This window comes from Pseudorca crassidens, chromosome 15 (genome assembly GCF_039906515.1).
Source record: "Pseudorca crassidens isolate mPseCra1 chromosome 15, mPseCra1.hap1, whole genome shotgun sequence".
Lineage (NCBI taxonomy): Eukaryota > Metazoa > Chordata > Mammalia > Artiodactyla > Delphinidae > Pseudorca > Pseudorca crassidens.
The window spans coordinates 78871572-78892836 of record NC_090310.1 but is presented as its reverse complement, the minus strand read 5'-3'; the positions used below and the strand labels follow the sequence as shown (position 1 = coordinate 78892836).

At 48.2% G+C, this 21265-nt stretch overlaps 1 protein-coding gene across 1 annotated transcript in view; it reads right to left on the bottom strand.

The window, feature by feature from the left end:
- The window catches only part of LOC137208012 (uncharacterized), a 324147-nt gene that overhangs the window by 56140 nt on the left and 246742 nt on the right, over positions 1 to 21265 (bottom strand). The gene's annotated exons all lie outside the window — the stretch shown is intronic.

The following is a 21265-nucleotide window of genomic DNA, read 5'->3' as shown; positions in this document are numbered from 1 at the left end:
ATCCCTGCTCGATCATTTAGCAGCCACTGTCACCCTAGCCAAATCACTTCACCTCTCTGTGTCTCAGTGTCCTCATCCATAAAATGGGGGCAATATTAGAAGTCAGCACATATTGATGAAGTGCTTAGAACGATGCCTGGTTCATAGATGTGCAATATACCTGAACTAATATTACCACTATTATTATTATTCCACAGTTTCTATTCCAAGTTAGCCCTCCTGAAAAGCGTTGTTTTTCTTAATTGCATGATGTTTAGTTTGTACGCTTTTATTATATTTATTCCATTAACAACTGAACAAAGAGAAAGTTCAGAGTCATTTCTATTTCTTGTTCTTATTTTAAAGCAGATAACACTGGAAGAAGTTTAAAAACACCAGATACAAATGGATCTAAATTTTTAAAACAACCCAGCACAACAGTTACAGGCATGTCCAAATCTCTCGCTTAAAAAAGAAATAGGCCAGATTTCACCCTGAGTTTACTTTGTGATTAAACTGGTTTCATGAGTTTGTTTCCAAATTTAGGTGAGTTTTATGTGGAGAAAGGAGATCCACGGAACTTTTGCTCTACGGAAAGGCCAGGAGGTCATTCCAGGGAAGAGGTGATGGGGCGGGTGTTATGTCCAGTTGATATCAGGAAGCATTTGGCACTGGGGAGATTGCTGGGCCCAGCTGGGCGTTATCCTTCCTGAAGCCTTCTGTCTTTCAAGGGAATGCCCACCACACTGACATCGGCTCACCAAAAAAGAGAGCTGGCTAACAGTGTTAACCCCCGACTCGGCTAAGTCGGGAAGAATTGGGGACTTCAGCCTTTGGGTTTTATGCTCAATCAGATGGTACAGATGGCATCTGTGGTTTGGGCTGTTACCTTTTGTAACAGCACCCTGATGTGCTTTGGGGGGACACCTCCCCTCTGTTCTCAATCTCGACTGTATGGGTGGAGTTGCTCCTATTCCAGATCAGAGGGCAGGCACGTGACCCAGGCCTAGCCAATCAAAACCCCACATACCCATGGCTGCAGGGATTGGCTCAGGAATGGACACCTGACCCAGGATGGGCCAATCGCAGTTGACCCCAAGATTTTTGCTGGAACTATTGCAAAAGAGATGCTGTCTTTCAGCTGAGGTTCCTCAACCTGTTGAATGTGAGTCCAGAGTTGTTGGTGGGGATGGAATGGGGAGGTTAAGCCCGTGTTTGGGAAGTACTTGCCTGAGGATATGGTCAGAATAGAGGAAACGAGATCAAGGGAGAGAGATTCCTGGAAACACTGCATCCTGAATCCTGCCATGCCCCGAATTTTCTGTTACACGAGCTAATGCATTTCCTTTTTTGGCTTAAGTCCATTTCAACTGATTTCCTCTTACTTTGACCAAAAGGCTCTTGACTCACCTAGGTGGAGAACTGAGACCTTAGGCCATAGTTCCCCCTTGGGAAGCAGATACAGATAAGAAGAAAAAGTTGGCAGTGGAAGAAGAGCAAACCTTACTAGGAGGTCAGAAGCCAGCTGGGGACCTGTGTAAGCTACCAGGGTGCCAGGACATGAAAAAATGGTCACCACGGATGTTTGTCATGTGCCCCTGAAGCACCAACAAGCTGCATGTGTGCCCTCCCCAGTGGTGACACGGACTACGTTCAATCATGCTCCTTTCCTCTCCAAGTCCTTTTGTCACCATCCTTCTCATACCAGCTGGAGGGCCTATTACACTGTTCTGGGCACTTGTAACCAATGAGAGCTGCCAAAGGTGAAGGGCAGAGATGGAGCCAAGGAGTCAGAGCAAAGACTGTTACAGTTGACCCATGGCAAAGGGGAGGAATGAATGAATGAATGTCACTAACATTTATTGAGCATTTACTGTGGGCAAGGAATGTTCAAGCCCTTTATATATATCTTCTCATTTGATCGCCCAATTCTACCAGGTGGGTCCTATGAGAATCCCCGCTTTACAGATGAAAAAACTGAGGCACGGAGAGATGACCTTGTCCAAGGGCACATAGTTAACCAACAGCAGGGTCTTAATCATTGAGGAATCAGTGAAAACTCACTGAACCCTACTCCATGCCAAGCACTGTGCCAAGTACAAGGGAAACAACTGTGTGTGAAAACACACATAGACCCTGTTCACACAGCAGTTTTCATCATCTGAAATTATCTTAGGAAACATACTGATTTGTACACCAGTTTCTTATCCGTCTTCTCCATCAGAATGTTTGTTCCACGAGGGGAAGAACTTCACTGGTCTCATTCACAGTCTTACCTGCAGGGCTGAATGGGACCTGGCATACAGTAGGCACTCAGAACTTGTTCAACAAACAAGTAGCTCTAGAGCAGAGTTTCTCAATGTCGTTACTGCCGACACGTGGGGCTGGATCACTCCCTGTGGTGGCAGCTGTTCTGTGCATTGTAGGGTGTTAGCAGCATCCCTGGTCTCCACCCTCTAAATGACAGTAGCACCCCTCTCCACTCCATTCCCCATGGTTGTAACAACCAAAGATGTCTTTGGACAAATGTTCCTGGGGAGGCGAAATTCTTGACCTGGAGAGTTCGAATGACTGCATAGATGACACGCACAATCAGGAACTTAACATCGGAGGGACTGACATGACACATGTCGGACACACAGGGTAGCTGGTACCTACATCAAGCTCCTGAGCCACGTGTTATGTGAGCGAGCACGATTGGGCCTGAAAGCTAAGAAATGACTTGAGCCACAAGTATGTCACAATTCCCCGTTAGCCCTCGGAACCCTGAAATCTATACATCTGTAGTGGCGAGACGGAACGTTCAGACCCTGAATGATGTCAAGATGCAAGTGGGCCCAAACTTAATCGTCCCAAGAGGCATCCTATTTCAGAGGTTCTGCTGGTTTGAGGAGAGGCCGTTTCTCGGGAGGATGCCATTTGCAGATGGCGGCAAAAACATAATGTCACTTGCCTTTGCCACAACTGGCAAAAGTGAGTTTTCATCGAGAGGGTTCTTACTTCCTTTGAGTGGCTTGTTTCTTCCCAGGGATAGAACGGGAGAAAGAAAATTCCAAAAGTGAACATCTCTCTTGGTGCCCCTGCAGCACCCCAAGTTGTTCCTTCTCCAGGGTTCTAATATAATACAAATAAATAAGATACAAGGATGTAATGTACAGCCCAGGGAACAAAGCCAATATTCTATAATAACTTTAAATGGAGCATAATCTATAAAAATATCGAATCACTACGTTGTACACCTGAAACTAATGTAACACTGTAAATCAACTACACTTCAAGAAAATCACATATATAATATATAAGTCATATACTACATATAAATTATGTGTGTGTCTTGTTTTTTTCCAGGTGTTTGTAGCCATCATCTCATTTCATTTTTACAACAGCTCTACTAGGTAGGAGTTACTAACCCTACTTTATTGATGACTAAGACTGAGGCATACAGAGGCTAAGTGACCTGCCCAGGGTCACCTGTAATATTCTCTATCACCAAAAGCAGCACCACCATCCACCAGGTCACTCTGACCAAAACAGTGTCCCTTGATGTTCCCACTTCCCTCCACCCGTGCATCCAATCCATGGGCAGGTACCATGGGCTGTCCTTCCGATAGATGCCCCAGATCTGGTCACGGGTCTCCCCTATCCCAACGGCCAGCTTGGTCCAGGCCATCCCTGGTCTGCAGGCCTGTGTCAGCCTCCCCCTCTCCTCCTGAGCCTTATTTCCAGCCCCAGTGTCCAGGCCATCCTCACTGGGCGGCAATCAGCCCACTGAATTGCCAGCCAAGGCTCCCATGGGCCCGAGGACCAGTCCAGGCTCAGAGTGGAGGCCAGGAGGCCTCGGCTATGCGCCCTGAGCTCTCCTCCCAAGATTCTTCTTTGCATTCAGTTCCCTTGACCACACCTCCCATACATTTATTGAGCACCTACTGCATGCCCACTCTTCACATTCCCAGCACTGGGGATATGGTGGTGGGTGAACAGGTGAAGTTCCTCACCTCATGGAATGGACATTTGTGGCCTGCTCTCTAATCCAGCCATTCTGTCTTCCGTCTGGGCCCCTGCACAGCTGCCCAGAACGACCTCCCACCCTCCCTTTCTTTCCTTCTGACACACGGCTAATTCCTGCCCCTCTGTAGAGGTCATCTGTTGCTGCATAACAAATTTCCCCAACAACAGAGTAACTTAAAACAACAACATTTTAAATCTCAGGCTTCTAGGGGTCAGGAATCAGACGCTGCTGAACTGGGTCCTCTGGCGCTGGGTCATCCCAAGGCCTGACTGAGTAGGCCCCTCACTTGCTGGCATGACTGTGGCAGAATTCTGCTCCTCATGGGGTGTTGGACTGAGGGTCTCAGGTCCTCACAAGCCATTGGCCACAAGTCTTCCTTAGCTCCTCACTATGTGGGCCTCTCTACGGCACATGCAACAACACGGCAGCTGGCAGAGTGAGCGGGCAAGGGGGAGTGCCAGTGGGATGGAAGTCAGAGTTCAGAACCTAATCTTGAAAGCGACATTCCATCATTTTGCCACATTAAAAAAAATTTTTTTTGATGTGGACCATTTTGAAAGTCTTTATTGAATTTGTTACAATATTGCTTCTGTTTTATGTTTTGGTTTCTTGGCCGCAAGGCATGTGGGATCTTAGCTCCCCGACCAGGGATCGAACCCGCAACCCCTGCATTGGAAGGCAAAGTCTTAACCACAGGACCACCAGGGAAGTCCCCATTTTGCCGCATTTTATTCTCTGGAATCAAGTCACCGGGTCTAGGCCACACACGAGGAGGGGGTGACACAAGGATGTGAATAGACGAGGTGGGCAGGCATCACCAGGGGCCACGGCAGAAGCTGTCTACCACACCTTCTTTCAGCTTTAAATGTCAATGCCTCCTCAGAGGCCTTCTCTGATTCCTGGGTTAGGAGCCCCTTCTTTGCTCATACAATTCGGGAATCCCCGCGTGATACTTAACACATTACTGTGTGTGAGCCCTGTTGATGAGCCCCTTTAGCTCACCAGACTGGGGGCTCCTGAAGGACAGAAACTCTATCTTATCAGTTTATTGTTTGTTGTATTCCCAGCCCTGTCCACGCTGAGCACACAGCTGGGACATTAAACCCAATGTTTTAAAGAGGCATCCTATTTCAGAGGTTCTGCTGGTTTGAGGAGAGGCCGAAAAATCATTAAACCAAATGTTTTTTCACTAGTTGAAAAGCAGTGACATATATTAGTTCATATTCATTATTTCACAGATGCGTACAACATTAGACTAGACAGAACTTAAAACAAGAATAATCCTTACAGGCCATCTAATAGTGAGTATCTGATTTATTTTAATTTGTAACAGAATTCTGTCTAAATTCAAATTCCTGTCCCCTCCTCACTTGGGCTGTGGAAACTTGTACCCATCTACCCGTTTCCTCATCTATATAATGGGGATAATAGTTGACTTTCATTAGATATACAGATAGCCAACAGGCACATGAAAAGATGCTCAACAGTGCTAATTATTAGAGAAATGCAAATCAAAACTACAATGAGGTATCACCTCACATCAGTCAGAATGGCCATCATGAAGAAATATACAAATACCAAATGCTGGAAAGGGTGTGGGGAAAGGGAACCCTCCTACACTGTTGGTGGGAATGTAAATTGGTGCAGCCACTATGAAGAAGAGCATGGAGGTTCCTCAGAAAACTAAAAGCAGAGTTGCCATAGGACCCAGCAATCCCACTCTTGGGCATATATCTGGACAAAACTATAATTCAAAAAGATATATACACCCCTATGTTCATGGCAGCACTATTTACAATAGCCAAGACATGGAAACAGCCAAGAAGTCCATCAACAGATGAATGGATAAAGGTGTGGTACATACATAAAATGGAATACCACTCGGCCATTAAAAAGAATGAAATAATGCTATTTGCAGCAACATGGATGGACCTAGAGATTATCATACTAAGTGAAGTAAGTCAGAAAGACAAAGACAAATACCATATGATATCTCTTATATGTGGAATCTAAAATATGACACAAATGAACTTATCTACGACAGAAACAGACTCACAGACACAGAGAACAGACTTGTGGTTGCCAAAGGCTGGGGAAGGGATGGAGTGGGAGTTTGGGATTAGCAGCTGCAAACTATTATATACAGAATGGATAAACAACAAGGTCCTACTGTAGAGCACAGGGAACTATATTCAATATCCTGTGATAAGCCATAATGGAAAAGAAGATGAAAAAGAATGTATATAACTGAATCACTTTGCTGTAGGCAGAAACGAACACAACATTGTAAATCAACTACAGTTCGATAAAATAAAGTTTTAAAAATAGTCGACATTCATTGAGCACCTGCTACGTGCCAGGTATATACTTTACGTACATAATCTCAATCTGCTAAACCACCTGACGAGGTAGAGAATACTGCTGCTACTCTCATTTTAGAACAAAGACAAATGAGGTGCAGAGAGATGGAGTCACTTGTCTAAGTTGAAAGAGGCAAGGATTCGAATCTAGGCTCCCTGGGTCCAGAGCTCACCTAATGCATCAGGTTACTGTAAGGGTTCAAAGTGATTATGTGCACTCAGTTTTAGCTCAGTGACCAGCATAAGGCAAACACCCAATAAACGTTGCCTTATACGTTTAACTTCAGCTGAATATAACAGAAACTGAAATACAGCTTTTAACATGTGAGCTTCCTTCCTTTCATGGAGAGGGCAGGACAGGGCTGACACAGCAATGCTGTAATACCATTAATACCCCAGGCTCCTGATCAACAGTCTCACACGAGCTTTCATGTTCAATGATGAATCATGGTCCAAAGCGGCTCAGAGCTCCAGCCACTCCATTGCAGTTCCAAGCAGGAAAAAGGAGACAAACGGAGGAAGGACCAAAAGGTCTCACCTTCCAGTGAGTGAAGAAACTCTTCATTAAGAGCTGTTATTAAAAGCCCCATCTGGTGACTTCAGCTTATATCTCACTGGCTACCTACACTATAAGCAGGGCTGGGATTGGGGTCCTTTAGCTATAGACACAATGCCACACTAAATAAAACTGAGGTTCTGTTAGTGAAGAAGGGAAAAATAGATAGTGAGTGGGCAACTGAGAGTCTACCTCGTGTACTTTACATTATTAGTACAAATAAACAAGGGGAGGCCTGTTTATTTATACTATTAACCAGAAGTCCCACATATAAGAAGAACGGATTGCTTGCATTGAAGTGGGGAGGGGTGGGTGCCCTCAGCTCCCTCCATGCCCCTCCCTGTGACTTTAAATTAACTGGAGAGGTCCCCGGGAGGGCTGCACAGTGTGAAAACTCCCTCTAAACCTTGGTTTTCTCACTTCTCTACACCTCTGTTTCAACACTTGGAAAATGGGAATGATAAAGGCACAACTCCGTAAGACTGAGACGAGGACTGAACGTGACCGAACCATGGACATCTTGGTCCAATACCCGGCACTCGGTCCACATAATGCTGCTATTCTAACCTGGAGAGAGAGAAGGCAGCCAAGCCTAACTGCTGGGCCTGGGACTTCTCAAAAACTGCTCTCTTGGCTTTTTTTTTTTTTTTTTTTAAAACCAATGTACTGAATCCCACTTGGTTGGCAGGAGGCCACGGGCGAATTTGGGGCAGCACAAAACACAGCAGAGTGCCAGGGTGTACCCCACCGCAGTATTTTTCCACAGACTCTGCCCGGTTGGCCCTGGCTCCCAGTGGGAGCTGTGGTCCCCGCAGAACAGCGCGTCCTAGGCAGACCGAGCGGTGCTGCCCCGCAGTGACTCATGCCTGTCTGTGGGGAGCCAGTGCCAAAGCTGGCACGCCCCACTGCCAAGTGGGCCTCGGCTGTTCCTGCTTCCCCCTGGGGCTGGAGCTGCCCCAAGCTTCCTTGCTGATCCTCAGAACCTTGGGCCCAACCCGGATTCCACCCTGATGGGTCATTTATGGCCTGTGCTCAATCCAGGGCCTGAAGCATGAACACTTAACTTCCCACAACACGGATTCAACAGACCCCAGTTCAGACAAAGAGCACCACGAAGTGTAGTGATTCCTCAGGGGAACAGACAGAGCCCCCTCTTCTTCCCTCCCCACCCAAATTCCAGCTGTTATTAAGACCACAGATTTGAGGACCTGGGTTTGATTCCTGGCTCTGTCACAACTTGATTGTGTGGTCTGAAGTAATATAACCTCCATGGGCCTCAGTTTCTTCATCTGGCAAATGGGGATCATCCCATTTGGTGAGGATCGAAGGAAGCAATGCATGGGAAGGGTCATGCCTGGCGCTGAGACATACCCGAGGTCACAAACCACTATCATCTCAGCACAGAGCTTCCCATGCCTCACAGTCAGGCCCCTTATCATCTCTCTGACCTCATCTTTACCATCTTCCCCGCTTCACCTGGTCCAGCCACATCAGCCTCTTTGCTGATCCTTTGACACACTCAAGCTCCGGCCTCAGGGCCTTTGCACCTGCTGATCCCTCTGCCTGGAAGACTTTTCCACACAGTTAAATCCTTCAACTCCTTTCAGTCCTTAATCAACCATCACCTTCACAGTGAGGCCTTCTCTGCCTACCTTACCTAAAAGTGTAATTCCCTCCACCCCACCAGTCCCATTCCCTGCTTTATTTTTCTCCATAGCGCTTAACCTTAATCTGGCATTATTTGGGGGCATCGTCTGTCTCTCTCTATGTATTAGTTATCTATTGCTGCATAACAAACTACTCCCAAACTTAATGGCTTAAAACAACAAACACTGATTATCTTAGAGTTTTTGTGGGTCAGGAACGTGGGAGCAGCTTAGCTGGGTGGTTCTGGCCCAGGGTCTCTCCTAAGGTTGCAGTCAAGATGTCGCTGGGGCCATGGTTTAATTCAGAGGCTTGACTGGGGCGGAGGGTCTGTTTCCCAGATGGCTCCCTCACATGGCTGTGGGTGGGAGGCCTCAGTTCATCACCCTGTGGACCTTGCCACACCGGGCTCCTTCAGCATCCTCACAGCATGGCAGCTGGGTTCCCTCAGAGGGAGGGATTCAGGAGAGAGCATGATGGAAGGCACCATGTCTTTACGAGCTTACCTCAGAAGTCACCTCCATCACCCCTTTATATTTGTGTGTGTGTGTGTGTGTGTGACATCAGTCATCCCTATGCAGGATGGAAGGGGACCACGTAAGGGTGTGAACACCGGAAGGCAAGAAGCACTGGGGCCATCCTGGAGGCTGGCTACCACAGCTTAGAAGCATGTAAATATCATGAGAGCAGGACCATATCTGTTTTGTTCACTGCTGTGTCTTCAGTTTCTAGGACAATGCTTGGCACATAATACATTCTTAATCCATTTTGTTGGATGATTGACTGAATGAATGGATGAATGGGACCAGGTGAAACTCAGCCAAAGCAGAACACAGAGACTCCTCTGAGGAGAGGTGGAGCTTGGCTCTCCAACAAGTCCTTTCCCTGGGCAGCCTGTGAAGGACTCCAACCATTTGCTACAACTTCGGAATCATGGGGAAATAAAAGAAAAAGCAACAGCTTCTGAACACAAAGCTACTCTCTCATAGTACTCCCACAATGTTCCAATATGCAGGAGAGACATGAGGCTGTGTTGTAAAGGGCGCTGGGTTAGACGTTAGAAGGTCAGGCATCAAGTCCTGGCTCAGACACTTAATTGATAAACTACCGAAGTTTAGTTTGTTATTTTTAAATGGGAGTAACCACATCTATTCTGCCTAGTACCCAGGGATATAGTTCATTTATTCATTCATGCTCATCACTTAACCATCACCCTGGACTTCATGGATTTGCAGTTTAGTGAGAGACTCGGATGGGTTGGTACCTTCTGAAAACAGCACCACACACTGTTATGTGCCTTGATAAATTCAGCACCTACTACAGTAGATTGTGCTAAATTTTGTGTACATCATCTGTATGCAGTAGATATTTTTAATCCCCATTTTACAAGTGAAGCAATGCAGTTTCAGAGAGGTTAAGTAACTTGTTCTAAGTCATACAGCTAGTAATTCTCAAAAACAGAATCTAGGTTTTCTGACCTCCACGCCTTTCCTATGACACCAGAACTTCTTCATAAAAGTTTTAAATGTCTACATTTAAAACTGACAGTTGGGAGTGACATTTCTAATAAAAGTCCCAATCAATTCACTCACCGCCATTTACTTTTTGATGTAATAACTGTGGTGGATTCGGATTGTGTCAACTCAGCGAAGTTGGAATTCCCAGAATTCCTTGCTCTGCATAGTTTCTGGTTAGCATGGGCCACAGGAGACATTTGAGGCAAGATCTGGAAGGTAGAAGTGGAGAAGCAGATCTACAGTTTTTACGCCTGGAGGGTGGGTGCCGTGGGCGCTGTTGTGCCTGCTCTTCTGTGGGCTGACCTGGGTGGCCTGGGGCAGCAGCAAGCCCGCAGCCTCCAGCGCCTGGGCATCTTCTTTCAGCTTCTCCAAATCCTGGGCAGGTGCCTGTTTGGTTCCGTGATGAAGAAGACCGCCTCCTGCGGCGGGTCACTTGGGTGGGGCGACTGGTCTGTCCCTGCGGCTCCCTCCTCGTCCTCAGCTGCTCTCAGCTCTCATCCGTCTTGCTTTTGTGGCGGCCACCTGCTGACACCCAGCCTCACGTTCAAAGAAACAGGCTCAGGCTTCCCTGGTGGCGCAGTGGTTGAGAGTCCGCCTGCCGGTGCAGGGGAGGCGGGTTCGTGCCCCGGTCCGGGAAGATCCCACATGCCGCGGAGCGGCTGGGCCCGTGAGCCATGGCCGCTGAGCCTGCGCGTCCGGAGCCTGTGCTCCGCAACGGGAGAGGCCACAACAGTGAGAGGCCGGCGTACCGCAAAAAAAAAGAAAAAAAAAAAAACGGGCTCACATATGCTGTCGAACCAGCTCTCACATTTATATAAGGTCAAACTCCCAGGATAAATCCCTCCTGTTGATTTTCTTTCTCTGACCAAACCCTTATCCCATAATCGGAGGCGAATTCTCATTTCATATACTTTAAAATAGAAAAATCTAAGCCTATTTTCACAGCTCCACTGTTTTCAAATACCTATATCCAAAATCTATGAGCACGTAAGGAATACCTACATGTGCTACACATCATGGTTAAAAGCTCTGCTTGAAATTTTCAAGAAAGACACTCAAGACAACTGACAGGTCTGTCTGGAGAGGTGCAGAGGGGCTGGAGTGCGAGGGAATCCCTTTGCCTGTGACCCAGACTCTTCTCCCAATTCACTAGGTGGTTTTTCCCCGGGGCCCTGGACTTGTCTGTGGCTTTGAGGGCAGGAACACCTCCGAGCTGACTGCCAGAGCACGCAGACCGGACCATCTAGTGGAAAATCCTGATGCCAACTTGAGCCTGTACTGTAAGCACGCAGCTAGACTGAAGGGAAGTGGCCACTCACTGGGAAGTAATGTGTCTTGTTGGACAATGCCAGCGGGTACTATTTGATGCTCATAAACTTTTCCAGACTCTCAGAGCGGAAGATGAGCAACTTCACTTTTACAACCACTAATAGTACATTCCTAAGCTCGTACGTGTGTGCATACATATATGCATGAAAAGGACCGAACTGAGTAGAAATCACAGAAGATGAAAGCTGACTTTTCACCTCATCCATGATTCAGCTTCCATCAGCCTCAAGGAGAAAATAATCATGAATAAATAACTCCCCATTTATACCAAGAAAGAAATAGCAATTCGAAAATGTGCCGGTGAGCCTCTATTTTATTTAAAGGAGAAAAGGACAGTTAGCAAATCCATGGAGGAATGAGATTTCAGTTAACCAAAAGAGGAAAGAACATTTTATGAACGTTTTCGTTTAGTCATGAAATTTAATTAATTCATTAAAATTTATTTATTTATTTATTCTATTTTAAAAGGTGGAAAGACTGACCTCAACTGTTTATCCCAGGGGTCAGCAAACGATGGCCCACGGCTGGCTGGTTGTTTCTATAAATAAAGTTTTATTGAAAGACAACCATGCTCATTCTTTCACTTATTGTCTATGGCTGCTTCCATGTTACCAGAGCAGTGTTCATTGGTTGGAACAGAGCTAAAATGTTTATTATATGATCTTTTAATAAAAGTTTGCTAACCTCTGGTTTATTCTATAATCTTTGTGACCAGTAAGGTACCCAAATACTTCCTGATTGCTTTCATGTTTTCAGTAAATAAATTCAGCTTCAGTGGCAGGAAATCTAACACCTCCTCTGGGCTTCTTACTTCCTCACCACTCCCAATGTCCAAGAACTCTGGGATTTACTTGGTTCCAAGGGGGTCAGCCCTGCCTCCAAACAGCTGAACTGGTGAGTCTGAACCACCCACTACATGCATTGATTCTCCTTGCCACTAAGGATCACTGTTGAACATAGGATATATACATCCATCCTGGCTCTCCTAGTGATCAGCCATCGATCCCAGACCAATTGTACTAGGATTGCTGGGGCCTGAAGGGATCCCAGCTTACCTACCTGCCCTGTTGGAAGCAGCCCTCCCCAAAGCTCACTTGGGCTCTCAAACTTTGGCCAGGTGCTCCTGTCCTGTTGATGACTTCCCATGTGGGATTCTTGTCCTTCTTAGTCAGTGGGTGTTAGGTGGGAGCTTCAGAGCCCACTCGGATGGGCTTTCCTGACTTCAAATCTTGAGGAGCAATGGTTGGGTATCTGAGTCCCTTCATTCCCTAGAGACCTTGGCTCCATGTGCAAAGCAATCCAGTCCCCCCTCACCCCCACCACCAAGAACTAGGTCTTTATGGTGAGAAGCCTGCCTTTGTCAGGTCACAGAAATTCCTTTATAGCCACCCTCAAGCAATGGGTGTCTACTGGTCCCCTGTTGACATGAACTAAGAAAGACCAATTCTTTCCTGAACAAAGATGGTTTACTGTGAGATGACCTGAGGAGAGGTGTGGGCAGGTTCGGGGACCTTATTACAAATCAAAGGAGGTGATAGTCACGAACCCACTCAGCTAAGCCTTTGCTCACACCTGCCAGGCTCTTCCCTGTTTTCCGCAGCTTCTGAGATGACCCCAGTGATCTCCACTTTCTGGCCTTCATGTCCTGGAGGGATCCCCTCCCCTTGAGTAACTGTGTCTAAGCAACAGAATACCTCAGTGTTGGGGGAAATGTCCCAACTGTGATTAAATCTGACTTCAACCATGCTGGCAGACTCTCCCTTGCTGGCTGTGATGAAGCAAAGCCAGGGAGGCTTACGTGGCCAACAGCCAGCTCACGTGGAGAGCTTCACTACGGAGAGGGCAATGTGATAAGGAACCGACAGGGCTCCCCCCAGAAGCCAGTGAGGGGCTGAGGCTCTGAATCCTGCCAACAAACCTGTGAGGGAGCTTGGATGTAGACCTGTCCCCAGTCGAGCCTTCAGAGGAGACCCCAGCCCTGGCTGACACTGACTGCATCCTTTTGAGATGCTGAAGCAGTGGACCCAGCAGAGCTGTGCCTGGATTCCTGACCCACTGAAACTGCGAGCGTTTTAACTGGGTGTTGTGCAAAGCCACTAAGTTTGTGGTTATCTGTTATACAGCAATAATGAACACACTCATCTCCAGACCATACAGGCACCAAACACGCGAAAAGCTGTTAGGCTTTATAACTGTATCTACCTTTTAAGAGTTCTACATTTTTCAGTGAAGAGTGTCATGCAAGCAAAAATATTTCCCAGAAAAAGAAAAAGCGTGACCTAAACAGTTAAATATTTGGGATTGCCGGACTGTGAATGTCTAAGCAGAGTAACGAATGGCTCAATCTTCCTCCTCGGTCCAGATGCTGAGTGGGGTTATAGATCAAATGTTTGTGTCCCCCCCAAAATTCGTATGTTGAAATCCTAACCCCTAATGCGATGGTATTAAGAGGTGGGGCCTTTGGGAAGTGATTAGGTCAGGAGGGTAGAGCCCTCATGATGGGATTTGTGCCCTTATAAAAGAGGCCCCAGAGAGCTCCCTTCCCCCTTTCATCACAGTGACAAGACGGCCATCTATGAACCCGGAAGCAGGCCCTCACTAGACACCAGATCTGCCAGTGCCTTGGTCTTGGACTTCCCAGCCTCCAGAACTGGGAGAAGTGAAGTTCTGTTGTCTGTAAGCCACCCAGTCTATGGTGTTTTGTTATAGCAGCCCGAAAGGGCTAAGACAGTCCTCATGCAACCAAAGCTTTTTTTGTTTTGTTTTGTTTTGTTTTGTTTGCGGTACGCAGGCCTCTCACTGTCGCGGCCTCTCCTGTTGCGGAGCACAGGCTCCGGACGCGCAGGCTCAGCGGTCATGGCTCACGGGCCCAGCCGCTCCGCGGCATGTGGGATCTTCCCGGACCAGGGCACGAACCCGTGTCCCCTGCATCGGCAGGCGGACTCTCAACCACTGCGCCACCAGGGAAGCCCACAACCAAAGCTTTTTAAAGCTAACACTTACTGCAGGCATACCGTGAGCCAGGCATGGGGCTATATGCATTAGCTGTACTATTTCATTAGATCCACCCCAAATCGCTTGTAAGGTGGTACTATTAGGTCTAGTTTTCAGCTACAGAAACAGACTCAGAGAGGCTGTCTGACTTGCTCAGGCTCACACAGCGAGCGGGGAAGGAGGAAGGCTGGGATTTAAACGTAAGCAGTCAGATTCCAAAGCCTTTCCTCTTCACACTTCTCTCCTGCCACAGGTACCTTTCATAAAATATCACCTCCCCTGAGGGGCAAAACCATGATTCCAGTTTCTTCACAGTACCCCACCCCCCGTCCCCTGCCAGTTTCCCCAACCCAAGGCAAGCACAGCTGTATCTGCCCCTGGTGCCCTGGGCTCCAGCTCACGGCGCCACAATTGCTGCTCCGATTGTGTATTGCATGGTCAACACTCCTTCACACATCTGTCCTCTCTTTAAGGAGCATCTACCATGCCAGGCTTTGTTTCAGGCACGAGGACACGCGAGTGAACAAGACAGACAAAAATCCCCACCTTCACAGAGCTGACGTTTTAGTGGGGGAGACAGACCATCAGCAAATCATCCAATACATGGCATCATGCCAGGTAACTACAAAGGGTCTGGCGGGGGAGAACAGGGTAGGAGGGATGGAATAGAATTATGGGGATGGTATTTTAGATAGAGTGATCACAGAGGGCTTCCTCGAGGCGGTGACAACTGCGCAGAGACCTGAGACCAACATTTCAGGCAGAGGGCACAGCCTGTGCAAACGCCTTGAGGTGTGGTGCTGGGAAGGAGCCTGAGGAATCTGAGAAAGAGCAGGGGGCAGGCATCAGGGTTGAGGTGTGTAGAAGGCAGGCAGGAGGGTGCTCGGCAGGGCCCACATTATGTAGGGCCACGTGGGAATTAGGATTTTACTCTTTGTTCTTATGTAATGACAGCTCTTTGTCTGGGGGTCTTGCTACTCTCCTCACACCTGGTCAGTGGGAAGGACACGGGTCCCTTTAACCCGGCTCGGGACCCCCCTTTGGCCCGAGGGCAGGCTCTGCTGTCACCCTATAGAGCAGCCACAGCGTGAGACAGCAGACTTGGAGAGAGGACAGGAGGTGGTGGAAAAAGTGACTCACTGCCCCTCCTGGCAGGGGCCCCTCCCACTGCCATATCTGCTTTCTGTGTAACTGTGGAAAGCCCACACTCCTCCAGGGACGCAGGCCTGCCCCCAGCACAGAGGCCTCATCCTTCCCTCCCCCACACGCTACAAGTCAGGGAAAGCTCACCACCGCCCACCCTTCACCCGGGCCAGGCTTCCCCATGGCGTGAATATTCTAGACCCAGAGCGTAAGCCCCCATCAACGCCACACGGACATCGCCCAGATCGCTTCCGTGGCAGCTCCCTCCCGGCTCCTCTTGGCGGGCCACCCCCAGAGCTCCGTGTACTTCGGGCTCTAGAAATGTTTACTTTTGCATCTGCCAGTTCACAAGGCAATTATCGGTAACTGGATCCACGGCCCAGGAAATCTGACTTCATCGGGACACCGAAACCCAGGAAGGGAGACACTTTTGGGCCCTGGGCTGACCACAGACACCGCGGAGGGGAGCTCTGCACCGTGGCATCAGGTGACATCACCGCGGCTTGTGTCCGAGACGTGACGTAAGGGCAACCCCCGAGGACGCCAGACCCAGCATGTCTGTGAGAGGTTCCCCTCCGTCTGCCCACCAAACCCCGGTCGCTTCTATTTCTGGCATCAAGCGAAGATGGATTTGATGGTTGTGGGAAGGAATTAGCTGTTAACGGACTTGCCATAAACAAAGATTGATTTCCAATTCTATGGATTTTTGAGTGGAGGGGGTTTAAGGCGAAAGATTTATAAATTTATAAAATACGACTAACAGGGTTTGGCGGAGCCATTGCTAGCACCCTAGAAGAGCATGTAATCAACGAAACACCAGAAAAATTTCCACACCCCTCTGAGCAAACAGTATTTCAACTCTGTTCTTTACACACACACACACACACGCGCACGCACACACGCACACACACACACACACACACACAGTTCCTCTGAAACCTTTCTGAAATGCTTTCAGCAGAGCCACAAAAGCTAAGGCACAGGTTAGCTAAAAGTCTGAAATCTTCAAGTTTATTTCGTGGGCACTTCCATTTCCTAAGATATGAAATAAATCGGCAAGGATTCCGAGGTCCTAACTGGTCCAAAAGGGACAAGAAGGACTAAAGCAGCTTAGAAGTGAAGGCAGTACTGTGCAGCAGGGCAGCACCCGGGTATGAAACCTGAGCCCTGAGTTCAAATCCTGCCTCAGCCCCTTTCTATTCGGGTCATGCTGGGCAGGTTCCATCTTATTTCCTTCTGGAAAATGGAGATAACAACGTTTAGCTTTTCACGTGTGTTTCGGGGAGGACTGAATAATGCTCTGTGTGTAGATGGATTCAGTAAAGTATAGGGATTGTGACAATTACACATCGGCTCATGCAAAGAAAAGCTTTAATCTGTTCCCACTTCCTCTAACTCATGGCTCAGAGTGCATTGTCCCAACGTCCAGACCCTGGAGACTTCGGGCCTGAGAGGTGGTGTCTGCAGGGACAGCTCTGAACTCCAGAGTCTCAGGCCTGAGTTCAAGTTTCTTACTAGTGGTGTGTCCTGCAGCAATAGCCTCACCTCTCTGAGCCTCGGTTTCCTCATCTGTCACATGGTGGGGATAACTTTCGCTCTCGCCAGTGACTGCTGTGAGGCTCTAACATGCTATTTATTACTAAAGTGTGAAATCAGGCCTCAGGTGGGTAAGAAAGCCAGTGCAGGAATTTGTCCCAATACGTCCTTGTAGGGGCTCCAGATTGGCCCCCACGAGCAGCTCTGACCCCGTGGCAGCGAGTCGGGCTGAGCGATGGCAGCCCTGTGGAGTTGAGCTCGGGTCTCTGCAGACAGAACTACAGGAAAGCTGGCCTTTAGAAGATGCTTCCAAGCCATGACAGCCCATTTGCAAGTCTTATACGAGATGTCAGATATTCCAAGTGGCTTCTATACCCTCCCCTTTCCCCGCCCCCTTGAAGGCTTCAACCTCAGCACTACAGGCATTTGGACCAGATCATCCTTGGCTGGGAGGCTGGCCTGTGCAGGCAGGGTGTTTAGCTGCATCCCTGGCCTCCAGCCACTAGATGCCGTCAGCACCTCCTGAATCGTAACAAACGAATCCCATAGTTGCCTTTACATTTACAGAACATATGCTCCTGTACATAAATGATACACGTTATTGCTTTTCATGCTTCAAACTTCATATGAATAAACTTTATATACAAAAATAAAATACTATGCTTTTGTCATTCTAAAATGATGTCTTGAGATTTGTCCATGTTAACAAACGTAGCTGTACTTGGTTTTCACTGCAAATATGGCACAAGGCACTTCTCTGTCCTCCTGTGGATGGACACTTGGATAGCTTCCTACATTTCTCTATTACACGTGTGTACACACAATGCTGAGATGAACATCCTTGAGCATGGCTCCTGTACATGGAGTGAGTTTTTCCACGGTATGTAGGGGTGGAGCTGGCTTTTCATAGGATATGTGTGTATACAATTTTATTCTCCACAGCAGTTGTATAAGAGTCGTAGAAATTTTAAAGTGAAGAGAGTGTCATGGGCCTTCTGTCCAAAAGTTACAAACTCTCAGCCTGTGGAGCCAGAAAAGTCTGCATAATAGTTGAACAATTAGTGCTAATATTCACAAATGGGAAGATTTCACACAAAGTCTAGATTCAAAGCTTTTTGTGAAAAATTGAAAAGGTTGGCAACTTTGGGCCCAGAGGGCTGCAGAGTTGCTTCTTGAGGCATAAAGGAAGAGAAGAAATACCCCTGCTTTTCTCTCCCTCCTGCAGGGCCTCCCATTGGCCAAACCCAGCTGCTATAGGAGCCTGCAGGAGTCAGCCCTGCACTGGGTAACCTCATCCTCTTTCTGTGCCTCTTACACACTGCATGGTAGCCTCTTCTTTTTTTAAAAAATTAATTAATTAATTAATTAATTTTTGCTTGCGTTGGGTCTTCGCTGCTGAGCGCAGGCTTTTCACTAGTTGCGGCGAGCAGGGGCTACTGTTCGTTGCAGTGTACGGGCTTCTCATTGCGGTGGCTTCTCTTGTGGAGCACAGGCTCTAGGTGCGCAGGCTTCAGTAGTTGTGGCTTGCGGGCTCTAGAGTGCAGGCTCAGTAGTTGTGGCACACGGGCTTAGTTGCCTGCAGCATGTGGGATCTTCCTGGACCAGGACTTGAACCCGTGTCCCTTGCATTGGCAGGCAGATTCTTAACTACTGCACCACCAGGGAAGCCCCAGCCTCTTCTACTTGATTGCGAGCTTCTTGAGAGTAGGCAGACGTTACTGGTCATCTCTATGCCTATAGGACCCGGCTGGCAGCCTGGCCGTAGCAGGAGTTAGGTCAACTTGTTAATGGATGAGACATTAGGCCACTGGAAGGAACATGACAATGACACTTAACCAGCCCTTCACTTGTGCTAGGCACTTCATGAAAATGTCAAATCGCAAAGATAGAAAGAGTAAACATTTTACGTTTACATACTGTCTCCATCCTAACTCTAACTCTGCCCTTGAATAGTGAAAGCAGCCACAATTTACAAGTAAATGAATGGGCGTGGCTGCGTTGCAATAAAACTTTACTTACAAAAACAGGCAGGGGGCCAGGTTTGGCTCACAGGCTCTGGTTTGCAGCCCCCAATGCGGATCATAATGTAATCGGCGCCACCTGGGGTTGTGTTTTCCCAGCTGTTTGTGGGGACCCTAGAAGTCAGGCCAGCAGAAGAGAGTGCTGAGTTGCTCTGTGCTAAGGTACAGAGGAATTCAGAAGAGAAAGTTGCAAAGAGAGGGGAAGGGGGGAAAGAGGGAAGACGGGCTGGACAGCACAGGTGGAACGAGGAGGCAGAACTGGGAGAGTGGCCGAGAGCCTTTTTCAGGTGAGGGAGGTCCAGTCCTGAAGTGTCAGTTGTCTTTGGTCCCTGAGATGTGAGTCCCTCCACTGATCCAAACCTTCTGCCCTGCTCCCAAATGCCTTTTGAGAGTGTTTTGTATGTCTGTGTGAAAGTTAACCAAGAATTCGATGCTCCCTCCAGTCGATGTGGCCTGAAACAGCAGGCGGCAGGATGAGCAAGCAGGTGAGACCACCCTAAGAGGAGCACTGTCAGCGAGACAGGAGACCGTGGACACTCTGGGGACCGTGGGCCTCAGGAGGTCGGCACAGGTGGAGGCAGGCTGGGGACCTTCCCCAAGCTGTGGAGTGGGGCTGGAAACAGGCTTTCTAGATCCTGTTAGGAGTGAGTTCACCTGTACAAATCTCAGGAAACCTTACCCCTGTTTACGATGACTGCTTCTCCCCCTCTCCTTAAAAAGGACTTTTAGGATCGCCCACCATTGTCCTACATCCCCTTTTTGGTCCCATCCACGGGCTGTGTTTCCAACTTCTCATTGAACCGGTAGCCTTTTCCCAGGACCCTTTCTCTGAGCCACGGGTGGTGGGATCCGCAGCGCTGCCCTATGTTCCCAACCTCTGCGCTGATCTTCTAGAAACCCCAACGCCCCATGCGTCTCCGATGTTAACACCACGACCCCGAGGTCAGGGCTGGCACGCTCGTGTCCCCGAGTCCCAAGCGCCAGGCAGATCCCCAGCGCTCAGGGACCCCCCTCAACGTCGGCTGAACAAACCCCACTTTCTCCTCCAGCTGCCTGGGGAGGGGGCCATTCTCAACCCGACCACAAAGGGGAAGAATCAGAAGTTCAAAGAGCTTAACCCAAAGTCACACAGTCCCAAAGTGGCAGAAATCGAAACAAGTCCAAAGCCCAAACTCCTCCTATTATTGCCCAAACAGGTGGAAATTCAAAGTCATTTCTTCTGATTTTGGAATGAGCTTCGGTGCGTCCTTTGAATGAGGGCTGGGGGCTCGAGAATAACCTCAACCCAAGCTCTGAGGCCAGGTGGTCCAGAATTCAACTGGGGGAGGTGAGAGGTTTCCTCATCCTCATCCTCTCCCCTCTACCTGGCCCCAGAATGCCCCCGCCCAGAGGACCTCGCTTGTCTGCAGCGGAAGTGGCCTTGCTTCTCCAAGAACTGTTAAGATAACAGACGCTGTGTTATTTCTGCTCGAAGCCAGCACCTGGGTCGATACAATTCAGCTACTTGGTGCCTTTTACAAAGTGGGGAGAAGGGCTGGAGGACAACTCGGCCTGGGCCATTTAGTCATAGAATTCCTCACCTTAGACTTCTGCCGTTATCTGTAACTTAGATGAGTCATCACTGAACTTTATTTGAAAAGCGTTACTTTGTTAAACATAAAAACTTAAAATCTACCACAATCTTCACATCCCTTGTAGCTTTAAATCTTTTAAAAATTTTAAATGGCTCTTGCCGTCCTCAACCTCTGAGAGGCCCCGGTTAGGTGTCAAAATCAAGATGTTTCCAGAGTTAAACGAAAGCCAGTTTATGCAAGACCCAAGCCCATCACCAGTCAGTTAGGGCACAGACAAGCCTTTGTGACAAGCATTCCTAATCAGTTCCATCCCACCCCCCTCCAAAAGTCCTGAAAGAGTAAACAAGACATCAAAACAATACGAAACAGAGGCTCTGTGACTTCTTTGGGTCCCAACCCCTTTGCCTGTCTCATGGCTGCTCTGGGCCTCTCTGCAGGGAAATGTGCAGAGATGCACATGGCATTTCATATCCAATCCCAGGGAGTCCCAAACTCCATCCATGGACGACTTTTAAGTCCCCCAGAAGCCTCAGACAAGGTTTTTTGAACAAGCAAGTTAAACATAATAAGGAAATGTAATTCAGGATGCATGTGATGGTCCCC